General features: G+C 38.5%; 1 protein-coding gene across 1 annotated transcript in view; it reads right to left on the minus strand.

The window, feature by feature from the left end:
* PRKX (protein kinase cAMP-dependent X-linked catalytic subunit) overlaps nucleotides 1–24,666 on the minus strand; it is a 352,993-nt gene that overhangs the window by 158,934 nt on the left and 169,393 nt on the right. The gene's annotated exons all lie outside the window — the stretch shown is intronic.

The raw sequence follows: 24,666 nt of genomic DNA on the forward strand, positions 1-24,666 counted from the left end.
GTAAACTTAGAATTCCCTACAAAATCTTTAATTCTGGATACTAAAAAAAGAAAACAAGTAATACACTTTGACTGATCATTTTGCCCTTTTTCTGTTATTAATGTTGGAGAATCCACAAATCCGACCATTCAACATGCTACTCAGTAACTGCCTAATCAGTGCAGAATATATATATATATCCATCTAGTGGGTGGTGACAACTACATGAGGACGGACCAGTGACAATGTTTAGGTGGTCCATGGGCAGGGTCAGTTGACATGTGCAGAGCTAAGCATAATATGGGTGGGGTTCAGCTGACCTGGGACATGGCTAGGTAGTACCCATATATGTAAACAATGGCCTTATTTGTACATTTATTCTTTATTTCCCAGTATCACATTATTCCTAAACCTGTCCCCATTTTGGAACACAAAGACTCACTGCAGCTTTTGGCTTATTTCTGTACCAATCTGTAGAACCAAAAGATAGGGTTCTAGGTCTGTGTGTATATAGTGACTTGTAGCATTAACCTTACCAAAGGGGTAATTGTTTTAATGTTTAAAAAAACAAGCAAACTGATTGTGTAGCCTCAATATGCCCCCCTTTCAGGCATACTTTACAGCAGGGCCACCCTTAGTATTCGTGGGGCCATGTTAGAAGCAGGATTTGGCAATACAGCCAACCAGCAGCCTCATCTACGAAGTCATCATCATTAATGTAGGCGTGCTCTCAAGTCCTTGTTGTGAGAGGAAACAGACAGAGACTGATGCATTGTGTATATATCCAGCCTCTGCTGTCTCAAAAGGTACAAACGGTTGCTGGGATCATCCTTTCCCTTTGAGAATAGCTTAGGCAATACAGCTAAGGTTGCAAGCTCAGGTTTTTTTTTTCCGTTTAGTATCATTATGATGTTATAATAAGTAAATGTCTGACAGATTTAAAAATATTTTACATTGAGCACACATTTGCATATTTAATGATATCACCGAAAGATATATACTAAAGTAAACAAATTGGTTCCTCTATCTCTTCATTTGAAATTGAGTGACAGTTTAAGATTTTTATTGAGCAAAATTTGATCTCAACTATTACTCAGTATTTTTGGAATAAATTTTCCAGGGGTATTTAAAACTGTGAATATTATTTTAAAAGTGTTATTAATTCTTTGTGCAAAATAATCAGAAGCTGTGAAATCATATCAAATTAAAATAAACATTGTTTCTGATGTATTATTAACATTAACAGGTAATTGCAATTTTATTTTGTACTTTTCATGCAAAGAATATTTTTTTCCTTTTTCAAATGATCTAATTTTAGAGAAAAAGGTAACTGCTTTGAATGTGATAGAAGTGTTATATATAATAACCAGTTGTTAAGGATTTTTAAGCCTAGATGATCACACACACACTTTTCACAATAAGATTTTTCAATTAATACTTCAATTTTGTTGAACCATGGTGTTATCTGGAGAAGAGAAGTCAAATAGAGTGTCACAACATCTCCTCACGTGCAAAGCAGTATGACTGACATGTTTTTTCTGTAAAAGTTGACAACCCTAATGACCATAGCACGTTTTACTATTTTGTTGTGTAAATGATTACAACTTTATTTAAAACAAAATGTATAATAATTAAACAAATTATAAAAAAAAAAAAAAAAACACAAAATGTATTATGTAAGCAGGAAAAAAGCAAAACAAATGTTTGCAGAGTAAGTCTGCTTGTACTTAGTGTCTTTCATGTTGCATTTAAAAGAAGTCTGATCCCTGGAGAAATTAAACATAATAAAATCCCCAAGCACAGAAGTCTAACATGACTAAACATGTAAACAACATTGTTTTCACAGACCTTTAAAACTGAAAGCTGCAGTACTTCCAAAAACCCAACACTTTAAAAATAAAATAATAATAATAATATCAAGTGCTATTATTATTATTATTATTATTATTATTATTATTATTATGTAAACAGTAATAGCTTTTAATATTTTTTTTATTTCATTTGTATTGTTACATACCTTTCAACATGTGTGGCTTGGTTGAAGGGACTGCCACCATTTTGTGGGTGTTACCTTGCCAGGTCTAAAGAAAATTCTGCAAATGGGAACATATGGCTGTCACAGAGGTACAATGCAATAATGGAATCCAGCATTGACTAGGAACATACAAATACCTGATTGGTCCCACAACATTGGTTAAAAGGCTTTTAAAACCCATGTTGTGGAACCAAAAAAGGATTTTTTATGTTCCTATTCAAGGCTGGATTACATTATTGCATTGAAGGTTTATTGGATCCTATGCCTCAGGTTGTATGGTGCTGTTTCCCAGTATATGTGTTCACATAGGTTCAGTGGAACAGAGCTCAGAATTAGACACTTTCCCTCTCAAACAGGGACAGTTAGAAAGAAAATAAAGTGCACTAAAGCACAATCAGAGCATACCGCAGTCACTGATTCCAAACCAGTTATATGCACATATCAGACCAACAACTCATCTCAGCCATATGCCCACATCAGATCTCAGATCATACATCATCCCTGTATCTGCCCACATCAGAACACATATGATGCCCAATACCATATCCCTATAGCCCATGTCATTATTATCTCTGGTGATCATAGCTTCAGTTTACAGTATGTGTCTTCAGTGCCCATCAGACAATTTTTATATATATATATATATATATATATATATATATATATATATATATACACACTGTATATATACTGTATATACAGTATAAATATATATATATATATATATATATATATATATATCTCAATCAGTAACCTTAAACACTACATTGCAAAATATCTGCATATAAAGTATTTAAACTTTTGCATGTTGCACGGTTTTGGACAGATAAATAACTTTCATATTTCAGATAGAGCATGCAATTTTAATCAACTTTCCATTTGACTTCTATGATTACATTTGTTTTGTTCCTTTCATATCCTTTGTTGAAGAGTAAATCCAGGGACGCTGAAAAGAGTTTAGTAGTGTGCACGTCTTTAATAGTCTATGGCAGCAGCATTTGCAACTATGTATAACATTACCATAAACAATTGCAGTTGCAAGCACTGCTGGCAGTTGTCTAAAGACAGGTGCACACTCCTGATCTCACCTCTTTAACAAAGGATACCAAGAGAACTAAATAAATGATAGTAGAAGTAAATTGGAAAGTTTTTTTAAAACATTATGATCTGTCCAATCAATTTAATTTTAATGTTACTGTCCCTTTAGATATGTTTACCTTACAGGAACATAAAATACTTTGTAAATACAATATTTTTTGTTTGCTGCAATTGTTTTTCAACAGCCAGACTCCCTCCACTACTTGTCTATTATTATATTTGGTTCCTCTAAATAAGGCAAGGCTAAGCAAGGTCAATTTAAAGTGATATGAAACAGTGCACCTTTAGTAAAGAAAAGTTAAATTAAAGTAAACAAAAGAAAATTGTGTTAAAGGGACAGTCGACCCAAAAAATATTATTACTTCTTTAGATTTAGTAATTAACGATTTTTACAGCACACCGTAGTACATTTGTGATGGAAATATACTTTACAAGTAAAAACACTTACTTGTCCTCCTCCAGCCATTTTGAAATGGCCGCCTGACCCTTCCTTCCCTGACATCACCCAAACTGAATTTTCATCTCCAACGGTGATCTGTGTCGAATCGATCCTGCATAGGCACGTGTTTTGCGCATGCGCAATGAGACGTTTTTGTCAAGGGGTCTTTTTAGCCACAGAACAAAAAAATACCGCCCAGTAGCATAGCGGTTGTCATAAGCGGTGGACCTGTATGGCTCACACATTATCTTATACTAAAGGATCGAGTATTATTGACAGTGCAGTGCTGAAACATACTGTGCCTGTACCATTCTAGACCACTATATATAATCTGTTTTTTTTCTTTATGGGTAAATGGGCAGTTAATATCTCTTCGTATAGAATCAAGCACTGAACTGTCAATAATACTCCAACTGTTGTGGGACTGTTAAATGAACTAGCCGCTGAATGGAAGGCACACAGGTCCGTCGCTTATGACAACCGCTATGCTACTAAGCAATATTTTTTGTTCTGTAGCTAAAAAGACCACCTTGACAAAAATGGCTCATTGAGCATGCACGAAACACGCGCACACGCAGGATCGACACAGATCACCGTTGGAGATGAAAATTCAGTTTGGGTGAAGTCAGAGACGGAAGGGTCAGGCGGCCATTTCAAAATGGCTGGAGGAGGACAAGTAAGGGTTTTTACTCGTAAAGTATATTTCCATCACAAATGTGCTATGGTGTGCTGTAAAAATCGTTAATTACTAAATCTAAAGAAGTAAGAATATTTTTTGGGTTGACTGTGCCTTTAAAAAGTAAAAAAAAAAAAAAAAAGGGAGTGGCTAAGAGGCGGCCATGATCAGTCGCACTTTATGAAGCTCCTGGAGATATTCGTTGGATTCATAAATAAACTGGGGATATAACTTTTATTTTGCTCAAATAAACACATGATCCCTTCAGCCTAAACAGGAGCTGATTTAGCCTATTAAGATCTGGGGTCGTCACCGTTCACTGGAGCCTGCGAAAGCCTACATCGATCATTTAAGCCTGATGGTTCTCCTTCAGGGTTCCAGGATTGTCTTATACTAACGTTCGTATCTGGAGACTGTAGCCCTAGGGGGATTATCATATCCGGAACTCTCTGTGGCATAACTGTATCTTACTGGTGACGGCCTTAATATTTACATTTCTCCACCTAATCTAACCCCCCCCGGTAACCCGGGTTCAATCGGCTTAGTGGACTGCTGGCTACCTATAGCAGGATGGAGGACTTTAGCCTTACCGCACTATCCTTATTCCGAGCTCTTTCCCAAAAGATGGATGCACAGTTTGAGCACCTCAGAACTGAACTCAGGGAGGCCTGCAGGAAAGATGTAAAAAGTGTGTAATACTGCCTCAGATCTCACATACCCTCTTACCTTAGGGTCTTAGGCATATACTAGCTGATAGTTTTTAGAATTGAATCTCACTTACCCCACATTAGGACTAATTGCGCCATAGGCCTATATGCCCCAATAGCGTCTAACATCCTACATTTTGACCTTATATACCCTTGTATGCCCTAATTCTATCCAACACTCTTTATTAGGCCTTGAAAATATGGAAGCCATATTACCCCTTAACTTAAAGACTACCCCTCTCCTATTCAATGGGATCCCTCCTTTAATTATCTAACCTACTGGACATTTCTTCTCAGTTACCCATTATTTTTAAGAATTGACATTGCCTTTATCTATTTATAACATATACTCTTATTATTTTCATTATATACATGTCAACTCAATAGACAGAAACTCCATCCTGCTTATATTATATTTTATAAAACAATGTTTTGCTAGCATCCATGAGCCCAGTCCTCCTCCCTATCTCCACATTTGAGCAGCTCTTGACTGCTGAACTCCACCCCCCCAATATTTAAACAGCCAGGCCCAAGAGTGGCCATATCATAAACTAATTTCCTCTCCTATATGGTTTTACTCTCCATGGGTCCAAGAGTGATCCCTTCTCTCAAAAGAGGAAGCAAATATAAGAAACCTATAATAAAACTGAGGTCTAAGACATTTTTACACAGCACCCAAATATGATCCACTTTTCATACCTAATATTTCTTGTAAGTTTTATTGACTTGTGGTTACTTCTGTTTCTAGTAAGTACGTTTTTTTTACTCTGTTATTTGGGTGATGTGATGTTCCTTCTCTGTTGTTTAACATGCACAACCTCAATAAAAAATCTTTAATAAAAAAAAAAAAAAGTAAAAAAAAAAAAGAATTATATAACATTATATTAGCTAAACATTATTAAAACATAATTTTCCCCTATTCATTTTTTAAAAAAAGCGCTGTTTCACAGACCCGTTCTCTGCTCTCTGCTGAACGGGTCTGTTATATTTACCCAGCTGTATAGTCGCAGCCCGGCCCGACCGCGCCATAAGACTAAGTGCAGCTCGCTCCTGTGACAGGAGCGAGCTGCACTTAGTCTTATTGCGCGGTCGGGCCGGGCTGTGACTATACAGCTGGCCCGATGCACTGAGTAAATTTTGATAAAGGCCCCAGGCTGAAACGCGTAGAGATTGCTGACAGTTATCGGATATCCAAGAACAAGAACCCAGCAGGTTGAGAGGCTTCTTTTGTGTTCGAGCTGGCTAGGGCAGGTACATTGAGCCATATCCCACTTTTCAGGGACACTCTCTATATGTTTAATTCCTGCCCCAGGACCCAGTAATCGTTCCAGCCCCAATCACCTAACTAAGGGTTACACAGACAAGAAGAGAATCACAACAACCATTTCTGGAAAACTTGAAAGACCCGGATCTAAACCCTGAGAAAAACAACAAGGGAGAATACACGGAACCACTTCACAAACAAAAGACCGGTCGGTCACGACTTTAATTGAGGAACCCGGAATATGGACAATAAATCAAGGTTTTTATAATAAGAGACACTTTTATAATAAGAGACACTCTTTTTTTACAAAACTTCCTGTAACAGATTAATCTGTAAACAACTATTTGAAACTGTGATAACCACCGCAGACCTGGAATATCTATGTATGAGTACAAATACACATCCAGTTAATATACCGCTATTTTGTATCCGCAACAATATACAAAGGATACCACTAGAAAGATACAATTAAGATCTTATGATACATGTGTATTAGATAAAGTAGCTTCAAAAAGAGAAAAGTGGAGGCTGTTCCATAAAATCAATTCCTTTATTTGATTAGTTTAAAAACGGCAAACACAGCAATGAAAGGACATGGTGTAGAAGGCGCAGGACAGTCTGGCTTACGCGTTTCGGATATAATCCGTAGTCATAGCCTACTGTGATGTGCTCTACACCTGGTTTAAAACAAATTAAAACAAGTGTGATTGGTACACATGTACAAACATGCCCTCAGCTTCCTACCAATGTCTACAATTCATTCTGTTAACTCACTGATGTCTGGATAGCACGATCATAGAACGTTACATATGTATGTTCACATTATACTGTTATAATATACATTTACATTTGAATCCTGATTGCATAATACTGAAAGTGAATATCCACTAAAATAGATACACATATTACTCATATATATCTCTAACGTACGTGAAAGACACTATAATAGTAGAATTCTCAATACAACAGTCAATACAATAGTCATTCGTGTGATCACTGCTACGCTGGTGGCCAAAAGGATCTATCTAATATATAAATGAATAAATTCATACATAAATAAATAAATCAATAAATAAATAAGTGTATAAGTAAACAAATACCTATAGATGGATATATAATGGGGGAGTATGCATTTAAAGAATACAAAAAGGGTATTTATATTGCCAATGCTGTCTATATATAAAATGCCCTTTAAATAGACAATAATGATTTAGTTCTTCTATACACAATGCATTACGTTAATAGGCATACTAGTGTGGGCCAATATAATATTACTATTACATGTATAGCCGGCAAGTAATGCTAAATCCAAAGGGATACCCCAAACTAGAAAATTCGAAAACATTATTAGAAACTAAATAAATCCAATGAAAAGACTAATGTGATCATAACACAATATGCTAAGCAAATCTCAATCTTGAATGTATACTCTGTTATTGACAATAGATAAATAACTCCCCCTGATGGGTTAATGTAGGATATAGTACAAGATAAACACGAGTAACATATCGATGTGTCATAAGCTGATACAATATGATCAAATTTATTTATTAATTAATTTATTAACCCATTCATTCCCACAGGTTCATTACATCATATCTTGAATTTAAGCCATCAGGCACCCGTGTGCCCAAGGTAAAAATCCAAAACGCCTCACGTCTAGCGAGCAATTGATCTAAGTCACCTCCCCTGCTGGGCCTGGTGACTTTCTCAATCGCACACCATGTAAACCCTTTAAGGTTATTGTCATGGTAGACTCCAAAGTGTTGTACTATTGGAGTCGTGGACCTCTTGGTGGTAAAAGAGGAAAGATGTTCCCTGATCCTAGAGTTCAGGTCTCTTGAAGTAAGTCCTACGTACTGGATCTGGCATAATGTACACTCAATCATGTAGACTACTGACTCTGTTTTGCAATTCATGCAAGAATTTATCTTGTAGCTTCTCTTTGTTTTGACACTCATGAACTCTTTGGTCACCTTGACGAAGTCACAGGGCTTGCACTTTCTGTGACCACATCTGTACATTCCAGTATGTTTGAGCCAAGATCCCGTTTCTCCCTTGTCTGTTTTTAGTAATGTGGGTGAAAGTATAGAGCCCAAGGTAGGACTCTTTCTGTATGCACATCTGAGTCCTTGTTGGACTGTATCAACCAACTTATCCTCAGCCCTCAGTATTGGAAAGTGTTTCTTGATTATCTCGCATACTTGTGGATACTGGGCACTATGTGTTGTAACAAAAGTTATACCCTGTTTGGCTTTGATGTGCTTATCTTTTGTATTTAATAAGCTCTCTCTAGACATTACCTGTACTGATTCTTTAGCCCTTTTGATAGCTTTTTTGGGGTACTTCCTTTCCTTCAATCTCATCTCAAGTTTTTTGGCTTCATTCTGAAAATCCTCATTGGAGGTACAATTCCTTTTAATTCGAGTATATTCTCCTTTTGCAATCGCAAAGGGAACATGTTTGGGATGGCAACTTGTTCCCAAAAGTAAGGAGTTACCAGAAATAGATTTTCTGAAAATCCTGGAAACTATTCTGCCATTGGAATTACCCTCCAAAGTGATGTCTAAATAGTTTATGGAACTCTGATTGGTCTCAAAGGTAAAACTGAGTCCAATGTCATTATTGTTCAAATGATTGATGAATCCCTGAATATCAGATTGATTACCTGACCAAATAAAAAGAAGATCATCTATGTATCTCCTATAAAAGGAGATACATTCCCTGTAGGGGTTTCTATCTCCAAAGATGTGGTAAAACTTCCACCAGCCAAGGAAGAGATTAGCAAAAGAGGGAGCAAATTTGGCTCCCATGGCGGTACCACATCTCTGGAGATAGAAAACATCCTCAAATTTGAAAAAATTGTGGGACAAAAGAAAAAGAGTGACCTTCAAAATATATTTGATGAAATCATCAGAATAATCAGTATTATGTTCCAGAAAAAAGGCAATGGCCTCTATCCCTTTGGAGTGTGGGATGCTAGAGTAGAGCGACACTGCATCCACCGTTAGCCACATAGACTGCGGTGTCCACCTTATTTCCTCCATGACATTAAGGATATGTTTCGTATCCCTAATGTAAGAATGAAGGGTGACTACAAGGGGTTGAAGGATCGAATCTAACCACTCAGACAAATTACCTAGAAGAGACTCCACACCACTCACTATCGGGCGTCCCTGGACATTGTCCAGGGATTTATGTGTCTTAGGTAAATGATGAAACAATGGAATTTTCGGAAAATCAACCAACAGATAATTCATTGTTGCCTGATCAATAAACCCTTTTTCTAATCCATCATCCAAAAGTTGCATTCATTTTGAGCGAAAGTGAGTGGTGGGATCTTTATGTAAAACAAGGTAATTGTTCTCATTACGCAATTGTCTGTAACCTTCATCTATGTATTGCTGCCGGTCCAAGACCACAACCATTCCCCCTTTATCAGAATTCTTAATCACCAGGCTATTATCTTCTTTCAAAGAGGCCAAAGCACCCTTCTCAGCAAGTGACAGATTGAACTTACTAGGAGGTTGATGGGCCTTGAGTTGCAACAGATCCTTTTCTACCCTGTTGTAGACGGTTTCTATAACAGATCCCCTGTTTTGAATGGGATAAAACTTTGACCTTTCTTTAAATTTGGGACCCATGTTGCGACCACCAGAGTTACCTATTGATTCAATCTCTAACTGTTGAAGTGTGACAGTATCACAATTATGTTTAAAATCACTATGGTCCCTTGTGGTAATATCAACATGGGTAACAGACACATCGGTATGTTCTTGTGCATTCAATCCTTGAAAATGTTTCTTTAAGGTTAAATTGCGTACCAATTTATTGACATCCATGATCGTTCTAAACAAATCAAAATCAGTAGTGGGGGCAAAATTTAAACCCCTATTCAAGACACTGTATTGTGCAACGCTCAGCTGTTTATAAGATAAATTGATAACATTTCCAACAATTCTTGAATCCATTATTTGTATTTGGTCTGTGGACGGGGCTCCCTCAATTGGTACTTGTCCTGGTTCTTTGTGTAATGTACATTGGGTTGTATGTTCTGTTTGTTCTGTTTCCCTCCCCCCGCTGATAAAGTAACCATATGTTTTGTATATAAGGTTCCAAGCAAGAGTCGCTTCCTAGAAATTGCAATTGTTGCCAGGAACTAGCAGCAAGATTTTATATATAGAAATATAATTTTTAACGTTATTGTAATTTTAACGATGTTTTAAGAAATAGATTCAGATGCCGGCATCCATGTGTTAGATTTTATTGTTTCCCAATTTACGTTAGGACTCTCATTTGTATTAGAATAAAACTTATTTGTAATACCTTACTCCTATTTTGACTTCATATTTTTTATAATCATATTTTTTATAAACACATTACTATAAACATATTTTTACTAACATATGTATGATATACAAATCATAAGATATAAGGTCATTACACACCTCTGAGATATAGGCACTATCTGAGATATAGGAACTATCTGCACAACTCCGGTCATATGACAAACAAAAAAAACAGATATTCCCCTTTAACACACCTAGGCAGATAGCCTAACAATCGAGAACCCTAATCAGGGACACCCTCATTTTTAGCCACTGATTAATCTGAGATCACATACACTAACTTACCTCACAAGACTCAAGCTGTTTAAGCGCTATCCCAACCCCTTTTTGTTTCTTCTATATTTTATTTAGGTGTCAGTGTTTAGAGGTTACACCACCTTCGGGATCAGCAAAGAGTCTGAGTGTAGAATCTTTTTATCACTTTCCCCCTTTTTTCGAGTAAATTTAACAGACCCGCTCACCAGAGAGCAGAGAGCGGGTCTGTGAAACAGCGCTTTTTTTAAAAAATGAATAGGGGAAATTATGTTTTAATAATGTTTGGCTAATATAATGTTATATAATTCTGCACTATGTGCAGAATTATATAACATTATTTTTAAAGTTTACTGACACTTTAAGTTCTACAGACATATGATTTTTGCCACAAAAGGCCTCTACTGAGCATGGGCAAGAATATAAACAAGCTTCTTCGCTGATATATCCGCATAGCTCCTTTACAATCCATTATGAATGCCTCTGCCAGGCTCATCTTCCTTACTTGTCGCTCTTCATCTGCTGCACCTCTCTGCCAATCCCTTCACTGGCTTCCTCTTGCCTCTAGGATTAAACATAAAATCCTCACCCTGACATATAAAGCTCTCAACTGCACTGCTCCCCCCTACATCTCAGAACTTGTCTCTAGATACTCTCCCTCCCGTCCCCTTCGATCAGCTCACAATCTCCTCCTCTCCTCCTCTCTTGTTACTTCCTCACAGTTTACAGGACTTCTCCAGACTGGCCCCCATCTTGTGGAATTCCCTGCATCGCTCCATAAGACTCTCCCCTAGTTTTTACAGCTTCAAGCACTCCCTAAAAACTCTACTATTCAGGGATGCATACAACCAACACTAACCTTCCCTAACGCCATTGCTTTCCCCTTGAACCCCTTAGAATGTAAGCCTATGGGCCCAGCTGTTTACAGATCGCTTCATAAGAGCCGACTACAACAGTGAAACTCTTGGCAGGACCCTCTACCCACTTGACCTCTACAAAAGCTATCCTGTACACCGACTATGTGTACAGCGCTGCGGAATCTGTTGGCGCTCTACAAATACCTGATAATAATAATAATAATAATAATAATAATAATAATAATAATAATAATAATAATAATAATAATAATAATGATAAAGTGACTACTGTGTAGCACATTGCAGGGTTAAGGTTCTGAACTCTGCAGCATTTTTCCACTCCAGATAGGATGGGAAGCATTCTTCAAAGGTTTTTTTGTAAGAATGAAGCAGGGTTTAAATTCAGAAGTCTGAAGTATACCATTTAACCTCTTGTGGGAATTGAAAATAAACACAAATTGCAATGTGAAAGAGCGCTCTAGTATTGTTAAAAACAAATGGAGCATCTAAAAAAAGAAAAAGTTAAACTGGTCTTCAAATAAAGGTATAAACATGTAATTATCACAGCCAGTAAAAGGTTTAATATAAACAGGTGAGCACTTATGAGTCAGTGAACCAGCTGTAGTACTTCTTATGACATTCAGAGGTTGGCAATGCAGCAACAGTACAATGTAAAACAGGGAGGTGTCATTTTATTGTAGTGTTTGTAGGTGTTTTATTTATATATTATTGCTAGTTACTGCACTATTTATATTCTGCAGCAAAGCATTTAATTTATTCCTGGAAAATGTTTACAAATAAGAACATATGAATCAGTTTGTTATTTTATTCATTCCATAGGGCAAATTAAAGGAACACTAAAGTAAAAATTAAAAGTCGGCTGCAAACAGGGACACTGTCAATTAGCAAATGGAGAGTAGTGTGAAATAGGATATAAAATATGGAAGTTTAACAACACTGATTAAAAATGTCAATCTCTTTCAGTATATAAACCCACAGTCTTTCAGCCAGGTATCTAAATATAAAAGATAAAAATTAATGAGCGCAGGGTAAAGACACTAAACTCCTGAAACACCTAGGAGTCCCTATCATAGGTATATAAAATGTCAATAGGAATTACAGTAGACAGGAGCACTGTAGCTAAAGGTGCTTATAAGCACCTTTAGCTATAGCGCTCCTTTCTACTGTAATTCCTATCTAAATATAACCTAACTTCCTTTGCAACATATTAATATCCACAGTGGACTGTTAATTATGTTTACAGGGTATGCTAAGACTTGGCAGAGAACTTTCAGCTATGCCCATGAAACACCCCTGTTCAGCCCACTAGTGGGGAGACAGGGAAAAACTTTTTTGCATGTGCACTTTAGTTTGTAAAGTGTGGTTTAAATAGCTTTTTTCCCCATAAAATACTATTTTTGCAGAACAATTTCCTATGCAGTTTTTAATCATATTTAATAATACAACTTGTTATTGTGTTTTTATTTTTATTTTTTTATTTGGTTCGTACAATTTTTAGAGTATGTTTTTGTAAGCCCTATTGTAATGTATGCATCTTCTTCTCATACAGCGCTAATAAATATTCATAATAAATATGCAACTAGCACTGTATTTATGCAAAATTCCTGTGAGTGCTACTATTTAATATTGTGTTTATATATATATTAAAAAGAAAGATAGATGGCGATGATAATTTTTAGAAATTTCTACAACCAGTTACAGCATGCATTTAGTGAATCTAATAAACAGTATTATAAATAAATAAGAATCACCACAGTCCAAATAGGGGTGTGGCCAATATGTTCAGTTACACGGATCCTTGCAAAGCAATGAACCTTATCTAAAAGAAACACAGCCGTTGAAATTAAGAAGAGAAACCTAATCTATGCACCACTCAGTAGTAAAATATCACTATGGAACCAAGAGAATTGTGAATGGTTCTACTCTGTAAGTTATAAGTAATGATTGTTCTGCTGTTAATAACATAAATTATGCTTACCTAATAATTTCCTTTTCTTCTGATGGAAAGAGTCCACAGCTGCATTCATTACTTTTGGGAAATAAGAACCAGGCCACCAGTAGAAGGCAAAGACAACCCAGCCAAAGGCTTAAATACTCCTCCCACTCCCCTCATCCCCCAGTCATTCTGCAGAGGAACAAGGAACAGTAGAAGAAATATCAGGGTGAACGGTGCCAGAAGAATATAAGGACGCCCCAAAAAAATTTACGGGTGGGGAGCTGTGGACTCTTTCCATCAGAAGAAAAGGAAATTATCAATTAAGCATAATTTATGTTTTTCTTCTTAAATGTTCAAAGAAAACAATCCCAGCTGCATTAAAACGTTCCTTTAATGATTCTTGGTTAAAAAATGGTGATACACAGCAAAACAGTGTGGAAGGTGCTGAGGGCGCAGCACTGTACGGCTTACATGTTTCGGAAATGATCCGTAGTCATAGCCTACAGTGCTGTGCCCCACACCTGTTTAAAACAGATTCAAACAAATGTGATTCGCTAAAAATAAAACACGCCCTCAGACTAAACCTTAACACACCTGTTGATTACATTGTATGTCTCTACGTGAGTCTCTGTGAGCTGGGCTCACTCGTGGAGGTGTTCCTTTTTGTATTAAAGGACCTTTCGGTTTCCTTGGTCTTCTTTGCCTTGTCCCCTTGGGGGTTTCGGCTTATGTCTCCATTTGTGGAGATTAGCGGTGGGGGACCGTTTGTTGGGTGACGGTGTCTCCTGGAGCACTGTTGGCTCAGTCGAGTCTGTTTGCGGTCTCTAGTTTGGCTTCTGGACTAACTGCGAGTCAGTGTCACTGGGGCTTTTCCTCTTGAAATTTTCTCAGCTTCGGATGAAGTTTTTTTTAAAATTGGGTAGAGGTTCAGGCCTGGTGCCCTCAGTATTGGCTGTCCATTGTACCCTCCCATCTTTCAGTGTCCTCTATAGCTTGGGTATCGTTTTCCCAAAAGTAATGAATGCAGCTGTGGACTCTTTCCATTTAAGAAGAAACAAAAAGTCAAAGAGGAACCCTTAATACTGTAACAGCAATCCTGTAAGCAAATTAAAGTAAGGTAAAGTCCAGTATGTGTGAGACCGTTAGTGTGTATAAGCAATGCAAAAGAATTATGTGTAATTAGTATTCCAGAAACAGTCACACGTAGCTGCGCACAGCAGGCAACTGTAAGAAAGTCAATATGCTAACAGCTATTCGTGCACACTAGAACCATCGATATACTTCACTCACCAGTGTACCATGGAGTGGGGGTTCTTCCGGCAGTCTCAATGCCTATACCTCTGAAGGGGCTCCATAAACGAAAAATCTCACTCTGTGGAAAGAAGGAAAGAAACGCCAGGACGAAGCGGTGAACTTCTCACCCGCCTCAACTTATCCCAGCCAATGTCCTCCTTCGTCTTGAAATTACTCCTCCCCTCTGCTCCGCTCCGTAACACTGTGAGACTTGGGGGTGCTTCTGCTAGCCGCTAGCTGCGAATTGCAAAATACAAACGATCATCACACATGCTCCAAAAGACCCACAGACAGCATAGATGCAGCCGGTTAACTGGAAGGTAGAAATATTCAAAGAAAACAATCCCAGCTGCATTAAAACGTTCCTTTAATGATTCTTGGTTAAAAATGGTGATACACAGCAAAACAGTGTGGAAGGTGCTGAGGGCGCAGCACTGTACGGCTTACATGTTTCGGAAATGATCCGTAGTCATAGCCTACAGTTATAAGGATCAACTAGAGTGAGGATTTGGAACACAACTGCAGTACTTAAGAAATATTTGGAATGTCTCACTTAACTGGTTCAAAGTCCTCTATGAGTGAAAAGGAAGTCTTAACAGTCAAAGTGATTATGCTCAGATTGTATATATATAGTAGTCAAACCACACAGAAGATTCTGTAGGAGAGTATAGGCGATCTTATCACAGTTTTAGCCAAGAAATACTAGGACACTGAATGTCTGTATTTGTAACAGTTCATAAGGGCACAACACCTTGATATAACCGGAGTATGTGGAGTACTAATAAACTCATTTTATAATTGCAAAACAGCAAAGGTATTCATGCAAGCAGATAAAACAATACAGGATACAGTCGTTGGTATTGTATAGATGTTTATCGGTACCTGTTTGTTTCCAAGTGTCAGGGATAAGCGTCTTCCTCGTGAACTGTGCACTGAGCTGTGGAACTGATGCCGGAGAAACCGGAAGTGACGTCACGCTGCAGCGGAGTGGATTAGAGCTGACAGGCAGCGTTAGCTAACAGAAGGGAGAAAAGCTGGTACAAACAGTAAGTGCGATAATCTTTAATGAAGTAGTTGAATGAATTTTACCCCACTGAGAAAGGCTTAGTAAACCTTGATTGTTTGTCCAAGTAGTGGCTGTTAGCTGAGTCCGGTGAACTTTAGAATTCGGTTTGGATGACAGAGTATAAGATCTTTGGTATCTGTGGAGAGCAGTTAGAGAAGGCTTGTTATTCTACTAAGTAACACTTCAATACTCAGCACCGCTTGAATAGTGCACAGGTGTCTTAAAGGGGCCATATCCAATCAGGAGGAAGTGGGCGTAAATGGGAGGTGTAGTAAGAAGGAGAAACCTGACAGTACCCCCTCAACAAGGGAGCTGTCCCACAGCGGCAGGACCCGGGCGATCAGGATGGCGTCGGTGAAACAAAGACAAAAGTCGGGGGGAATTGAGATTAGCAAGAGGCTCCCATGAATCCTCGTCACTGGAAAAGTTCTTCCACCTAACTAGATACTGTAAAACACCATTCGAGTATCTAGAATCTATGATAGAATCCACCTCATACTCATCGTCCGCAAGGGGAGCAGAAACGGGTGGTAGTAGGACTTGATCGTTCCTAGTGCGTATATAGGGTTTCAAGAGCGAAACGTGAAACGTTGGATGGATCCTGAGAGCAGGAGGGAGTTGCAACCTGACAGCATTGTCATTTATAACTTTCTGGACCGGGAAAGGCCCAATAAAGAGGCTGGCCATCTTTTTGGAAGGTATTTGCAGTCTCAAGTTCTTAGTGGAGAGCCAAACAAGATCTCCTACTGAGTATTGAGGGGGTTTCCTTCGTCTGAGATCGTAATAATGTTTCTGACCCTTCTGAGCTTCCAAAATGTTTTGTCGAATTGTATCAAAGTTACGTTGCAGTGAATCATGTAACTCATCAAGTGAAGGGGAGTCCAGAGACCGAAGAGATGATAAGCTGAAATCTGGGTGGTATGCATAGTTTGCAAAAAATGGTGTCATTTTGGTGGAAGACTGGACAGAGTTATTGTAAGCGAATTCGGCCATGGAGAGATACTTAGCCCAGTCGGTCTGATGGTAAGAGCAATAACATCTCAGGTAATGTTCGAGCCACTGATTCCATCTTTCTGCTTGGCCATTAGTTTGAGGGTGAAAAGCAGTGGTGTAGCGATGATCGATCTGGGTCAGTTCACAGAGTTTAGACCAAAACTTAGAGGTAAATTGTGATCCTCTATCTGTTGTTAACATGGGTGGTATGCCATGTAGCTTAATGATGTGGTCGATGAAGAGGGTAGCTGTTTCAGATGAGGTAGGTACTTTATGGAAGGGAACAAAATGGGCCATTTTTGTAAAAAGATCAATGACCACAAGAATAGTATTTTGAGAATTAGATGGCGGTCTAAGAGTGGAGTCTTTGTTACGTACGAAGAAAAAACCTGCCCCTGCTGGGGAGGAGGAAGGTCTAATAAAACCTTTTTTGAGATTTTCTTCTAAGTAAAGCTTGAGGTGCTCGAGTTCTGGGTTGCTTAATGGATAAAGGTGGCCAACAGGAATCCGAGCACCAGGTTGAAGGTCAATAGGGCAATCATATGCCCTATGTGGAGGGAGGTTTTCAGCCTCCTTCTTACTAAAAACATCACTAAAATCATGGTACTGTGATGGTAAAGTGTCAGCCAGTGTGGTAGAAAGTAGCAAAAATGAAGGAGGGAAACAGGTATCTTTGCAGTAAACAGAATCAAATTTTATTTGGAAAGGAAACCAAATGATACTTGGGTTATGGAGTTGTAACCAATTCAACCCCAAAACCACAGAAAAATGCGGGGAGGGTAAAACATCAAAGGACAATTTTTCTATATGACCAGAAATGTTAACCAATAAAGGAACAGTCTCGTATCTTATGGGACCGGAAAACATAAAGGAACCATCAATGACTTTGATGGGTATAGGAGTCTTCTTGAGGATCAGAGGGATTTTGTTCTTTTCACAGAATACGTGATCCATATAATTTGCAGAAGCTCCAGAATCTATTATGGCATCATCAATCGTCTGTAGGCTTTGCTCCAGCTGTAAGGAGAGAGATATAGTGCAGTAAGTAGGTTTCATTTGAGGTTGTAAGGAAGAGATTAAACAATCAGACTTACGTTTCTTGTTCTTGCAGAGAATAGAACAGTCCTGCACAGAATGGGAGGAGCTAGCGCAATACATACAGAGGTTTTTAAGCCTTCTGCGTTGTTTTTCCTCTGGTGTGAGTGGACCCCTCAGGAAACCTATCTCCATGGGTTCAACTTGAACCTTAGGACTTGGGGTGGTGGAGGAGTTTGAGGGTTGATAAGAGAGCTTTGTCTTTGAATCTGTGGCATACTTCTCTGCCTTACGTTCGTGTAGGCGACGATCAATCTGTATAGCTGTTTTCATGAAGAGATCAAGTGTTGCAGGCAATTCAATTCTGGCAAATTCGTCTTTTAATTGTTCTGACAGTCCCAAACGGAATTGGTTCCTGAGAGCAATGGGGTTCCAGAGAGAGTCAGTGGCGAATTGTTTAAAGTCTGAAATGTACTCTTCCACTGGTCTCTTACCCTGTTTGAGGTTCCTGAGGTTTGTTTCGGCAGTAAGCTGAATATCTGTGTCTTGGAACAACTCATCCATTGCAGAAATGAAATCATCCAAGGAGCCTAATATAGGATCTTGGGTCTCTAGGAATTTGTCAGCCCAGGTTCTAGGATCCCCCCTGAGGAAGGAGATAGTAGTCAAGACTTTCACTCTCTCAGTGGGGTAAGTTTTAGGCCTCATAGTGAAAAGAAGGTAGCAGGCATTTTTAAATTGCCTGTAATTTTTACGATTGCCAGAAAATAAATCAGGGAAAGGAATCTGTGGTTCTATAATCCCTTCAGTCTGAGTAGCTTTTACAGCTATAGATTCTTTTATAATGTTTCTCAAAGTTGCATTTTCAATTTGCAGGTCATGCAATCCCTGAGCTAATTGATCAACTTTTTGAGTTAAGTTGTAAACAATCTGGCGTAGGTCTGCTGGTTCCATTTTGCTAAAGGGCTTAGTATTATATAAGGATCAACTAGAGTGAGGATTTGGAACACAACTGCAGTACTTAAGAAATATTTGGAATGTCTCACTTAACTGGTTCAAAGTCCTCTATGAGTGAAAAGGAAGTCTTAACAGTCAAAGTGATTATGCTCAGATTGTATATATATAGTAGTCAAACCACACAGAAGATTCTGTAGGAGAGTATAGGTGATCTTATCACAGTTTTAGCCAAGAAATACTAGGACACTGAATGTCTGTATTTGTAACAGTTCATAAGGGCACAACACCTTGATATAACCGGAGTATGTGGAGTACTAATAAACTCATTTTATAATTGCAAAACAGCAAAGGTATTCATGCAAGCAGATAAAACAATACAGGATACAGTCGTTGGTATTGTATAGATGTTTATCGGTACCTGTTTGTTTCCAAGTGTCAGGGATAAGCGTCTTCCTCGTGAACTGTGCACTGAGCTGTGGAACTGATGCCGGAGAAACCGGAAGTGACGTCACGCTGCAGCGGAGTGGATTAGAGCTGACAGGCAGCGTTAGCTAACAGAAGGGAGAAAAGCTGGTACAAACAGTAAGTGCGATAATCTTTAATGAAGTAGTTGAATGAATTTTACCCCACTGAGAAAGGCTTAGTAAACCTTGATTGTTTGTCCAAGTAGTGGCTGTTAGCTGAGTCCGGTGAACTTTAGAATTCGGTTTGGATGACAGAGTATAAGATCTTTGGTATCTGTGGAGAGCAGTTAGAGAAGGCTTGTTATTCTACTAAGTAACACTTCAATACTCAGCACCGCTTGAATAGTGCACAGGTGTCTTAAAGGGGCCATATCCAATCAGGAGGAAGTGGGCGTAAATGGGAGGTGTAGTAAGAAGGAGAAACCTGACAACAGTGCTGTGCCCCACACCTGTTTAAAACAGATTCAAACAAATGTGATTCGCTAAAAATAAAACACGCTCTCAGACTAAACCTTAACACACCTGTTGATTACATTGTATGTCTCTACGTGACGTATCCGGAAAAAGAATTAGAACCGAATAGAAGATGCAATGTGTATAATTTTCAAACACTATATGAAAGATTACCAAACAGACAAAAACATTAGATTGCAACATGAATGTATACATCTTAAGAGTCACCACTTTTTTACTTACACACAATTTTTTTAAGTTTGAGGAGGTCTACTATCTCCAAAGATGTGGGACCGCCATGGGAGCAAAATTTGCTCCGTCATTTGCCAATTTATTTCTTGGGTGGTGGGAATTTTACCACATCTTTGGGGACAGTAATCCCTATAAAGATTGTATCTCTTTTTATAGGAGGTACATTGATGACCTCCTATTTGTGTGGACTGGTGACCAAACTAGCATTCCAAAGTTCATGGATTATCTTAACGCTAATGAGATTGGCCTTAAGTTCACTTTTGAACTTAGTGACAGGTCTATCAACTATCTAGACCTTACATTGGAGGCCACCTCTATGGGCACAGTTAAATCTACGATTTACAGGAAGCCCATTTCGGGCAACTCCCTACTTTTGGGCACCAGCTGCCATCCGAAACATGTTCCCTTTGCCATAGCAAAAGGTGAATATACCAGGCTTAAGAGAAATTGTACTCTGCAGACTGATTTTCTTAATGAATCTAAGGCCCTGGAAAGGAGACTAAGGGATAGAAACTATCCCCTTAAGGCCATTAAAAAAGCTAGGGAACAGGTTCTAACCATTCCCAGGGAGAAACTTTTGGGAACCAAACAGCGCACAAGACAAGCCAGACAGGGAGTAACATTTGTAACCACACACAGTGTCCAATATCCCCAGGTATGTGATATTGTTCGCAAACATTTTCCATTGCTGTTGGCAGAGGACAAATTGGTGGAAACTGTGAAAACTGGATTGAGATGTGCTTATAGAAAGAGCCCTACGTTAGGCTCGATCCTTTCACCTACACTACTTAAGTCTGATAAACCCAAACAAAGTTCATGGTTACAACATACTGGCATGTACAAGTGTGGGCATCGGAAGTGCAAACCCTGTGAGTTTGTGAACATCACAAGGGAGTTTACGAGTGAGAAGACAAAAAAACAATATCTGATCAGATCTTGTATGAATTGCAAGACGGAGTCAGTGGTCTATTTGATAGAGTGCACTTTGTGCAGAATCCAGTATATAGGACTCACCTCTCGTGACCTGAATACTAGGATAAGAGAACATTTGTCTTCATTCAATACGAAGAGAGCATCAACTCCTATAGTTCAACACTTTGGGGTCTTTCATGACAACAATCTTCAAGGTTTTACCTGGTGTGCGATTGAAAAGGTGAATAGACCTCCTAGAGGTGGAGATGTTGATACACTTCTCGCCAGACGCGAAGCTTTCTGGATTTTTACAATGGGCACCAGGGTGCCATATGGATTAAACTCCAGATATGATGTCTTAAATCTCTGGGAGTGATTACCACTTTCGGAGAGATAATTGCAGAGTACACTATACTATATATATTTTATATAGTAACATTTCTCCTCCAATGATCCTAACAAGGTTTTAGCCTTCCACCTCCCAGATACTCCCATGTAGTTTCATTATTACCATCATTATAATCTTTTTCAACTTATTCCTCCAGATACAATTCCACTTATACTTAGTCTAGGACACACATTTATATACTCTTGTGAGAATAAAGGCACTAATTAATAGACTCTTGTACACTGATTAGTAAACATTCATTCACTGTTACCCATAGGCAGAACAACATACGATTTGTTACACCTAACAATCGTTCACTTAATTATCAATTAATCATTTTTTCATACTTATTTAATAATATTGGGTTCCAATCCAATTTTGTTACTCATGCATTTATTTTAAGCTCTATTTGGTTTTCAGTCAGGATTTTGCTTTTTTCCTTGGTATAAATTTTACATCGATTAGGTTTTTTTATGGTACACATATTACTTACCTTGGGACAATACACCAAATACTAGGCTTAACTAGATCAAAGGGTTTTTTTTTTTTTTTACTAAGTTCCTTACCCCTATAATATAAGTAAGTTATACCTAGCAATGGCAGTTTAATAACTAATTGAGCCCAGGTCTTACATCATGTCAATTAGGAACTATAGTTTATAGTTACAACACAAGGCTATGTAATCCCAATTTGGGATGTATGTTGGAATCACATGCTAAGTTTACTCCCCCCTTTTATTATTATTATTTTATTCATTATTAATTGTTTACATTATTTACAGTGTGTATATTAATGCTTCGGCATTTAGTTTACAGGTACTTATCTATATTCGTGTACAAACATTCGAGGATACTGCCCCTTTAATTGAATAGTGCAGGAATTTGCCTTCTTTACATCACAACATAGGTGTTCTTCAAATTGCGCTCTATTTTTTAGTTTACAGAGGTTCATTCATTTATGTGTATCACCACTTAGGATACTGTCCCTTTAATTAGATGAGCGCAGTATGGTGCTACTCTTAATATTATATACACAGGTGTTTGATAATTGCCCCCCATCCTGTAAGCGGACCAAGAGTGGGTCAATATACATTCATGTTGCAATCTAATGTTTTTGTCTGTTTGGTAATCTTTCATATAGTGTTTGAAAATTATACACATTGCATCTTCTATTCGGTTCTAATTCTTTTTCCGGATACGTCACGTAGAGACATACAATGTAATCAACAGGTGTGTTAAGGTTTAGTCTGAGGGCGTGTTTTATTTTTAGCGAATCACATTTGTTTGAATCTGTTTTAAACAGGTGTGGGGCACAGCACTGTAGGCTATGACTACGGATCATTTCCGAAACATGTAAGCCGTACAGTGCTGCGCCCTCAGCACCTTCCACACTGTTTTGCTGTGTATCACCATTTTTTAACCAAGAATCATTAAAGGAACGTTTTAATGCAGCTGGGATTGTTTTCTTTGAATATTTCTACCTTCCAGTTAACCGGCTGCATCTATGCTGTCTGTGGGTCTTTTGGAGCATGTGTGATGATCGTTTGTATTTTGCAATTTGCAGCTAGCGGCTAGCAGAAGCACCCCCAAGTCTCACAGTGTTACGGAGCGGAGCAGAGGGGAGGAGTAATTTCAAGACGAAGGAGGACATTGGCTGGGATAAGTTGAGGCGGGTGAGAAGTTCACCGCTTCGTCCTGGCGTTTCTTTCCTTCTTTCCACAGAGTGAGATTTTTCGTTTATGGAGCCCCTTCAGAGGTATAGGCATTGAGACTGCCGGAAGAACCCCCACTCCATGGTACACTGGTGAGTGAAGTATATCGATGGTTCTAGTGTGCACGAATAGCTGTTAGCATATTGACTTTCTTACAGTTGCCTGCTGTGCGCAGCTACGTGTGACTGTTTCTGGAATACTAATTACACATAATTCTTTTGCATTGCTTATACACACTAACGGTCTCACACATACTGGACTTTACCTTACTTTAATTTGCTTACAGGATTGCTGTTACAGTATTAAGGGTTCCTCTTTGACTTTTTGTTTATGCATTTGGGTATATACTGGAATATACTAACACCCTTATATGTAACACGGCAACCTTTAGTCTCCTACCACACAGCATAAATATGGAAGAAACACAGCCTACCTTTTATTCATTGATGTCAGTGACTGCACGTACAACTACCTCCACTGACTGTGAATTAATTTTTTCAGAAGACAAAGGAGTACTCACATTAGGTACCCTATTTGAGCAAATGGAGAATCTATTACTAAAGGAGTCCAAAACCCAGTGGGATATATGGACATTGGAGAAGTATCTGAGCTTGAATATGATACCAAGAGGCCTGAGACTATATAAGTTTCCCACCTTTGAAGTGGACACTCAGGATAAGGACTTTGTTGAAGCCTGGAATGCTGTACTCACAGATTGCTCTATGAGACTTATGAGTTTGCTCATACAATATAAAAATAAGATGTTGGAGAGTATTAGAAAGGATATTGATGATTTGCAAGTTGAAATGAATAGGAGGAGCAGTAACGCTGATTTTGCCAGATTTGACAAAACCCTTAGGGAGTTGGTAGCCAAGGGTTGATCCAATATAATGGAAACTAAGCATACCAAGTTCATTAGAGATAAATTTGATTATTCGAGTAACTCTGTATATATTTGGAATAAAACCAACAGGGGTAACTTTAGATCAAACCAACCTAGGTTTGGAAGGAGAAGGAGGGGCAACCGAAACAGAAATAGGAGTAGGAATAATGATAACAAAGGGAACACTTCCAAAAATGTTACATTCTCAGGGAGTGAATCAGATGGGTCTAGTGAGGGAGAATCACTCAGTATTACAACTCCCACAATGCCTAATACCACCCAGACTAATGTCTATACCTTAACGCAGGCCCCACACATTGATATCTTGCCTACAGGCAATAGGGATGGTGGTGCAGTCCAGGGAGTGAATACAACACAAGGTGTCTATCTGGAATCAGTCCCTGCTATGCATGCACGAAACCAGGCTGACCCCTACACCCTGAACCAGGTTTTTCCCCAGGAACGGGATGCACCCAAGGGGGGAGGGAGACGGACCACTCAACCTGGCACACATTACAATCAGGGACAGGACAGGTACCAACTCAGGGAGCCCAGGCCACAAACTCGCTACAAATAGATGACATAAGGATAGTAGGGAATGTTGTGAATTTGTCTACACAAATTCTTAATGAAGCACAATACAAAG

This window comes from Bombina bombina, chromosome 3 (genome assembly GCF_027579735.1).
Source record: "Bombina bombina isolate aBomBom1 chromosome 3, aBomBom1.pri, whole genome shotgun sequence".
NCBI classification, from domain to species: Eukaryota; Metazoa; Chordata; class Amphibia; order Anura; family Bombinatoridae; genus Bombina; species Bombina bombina.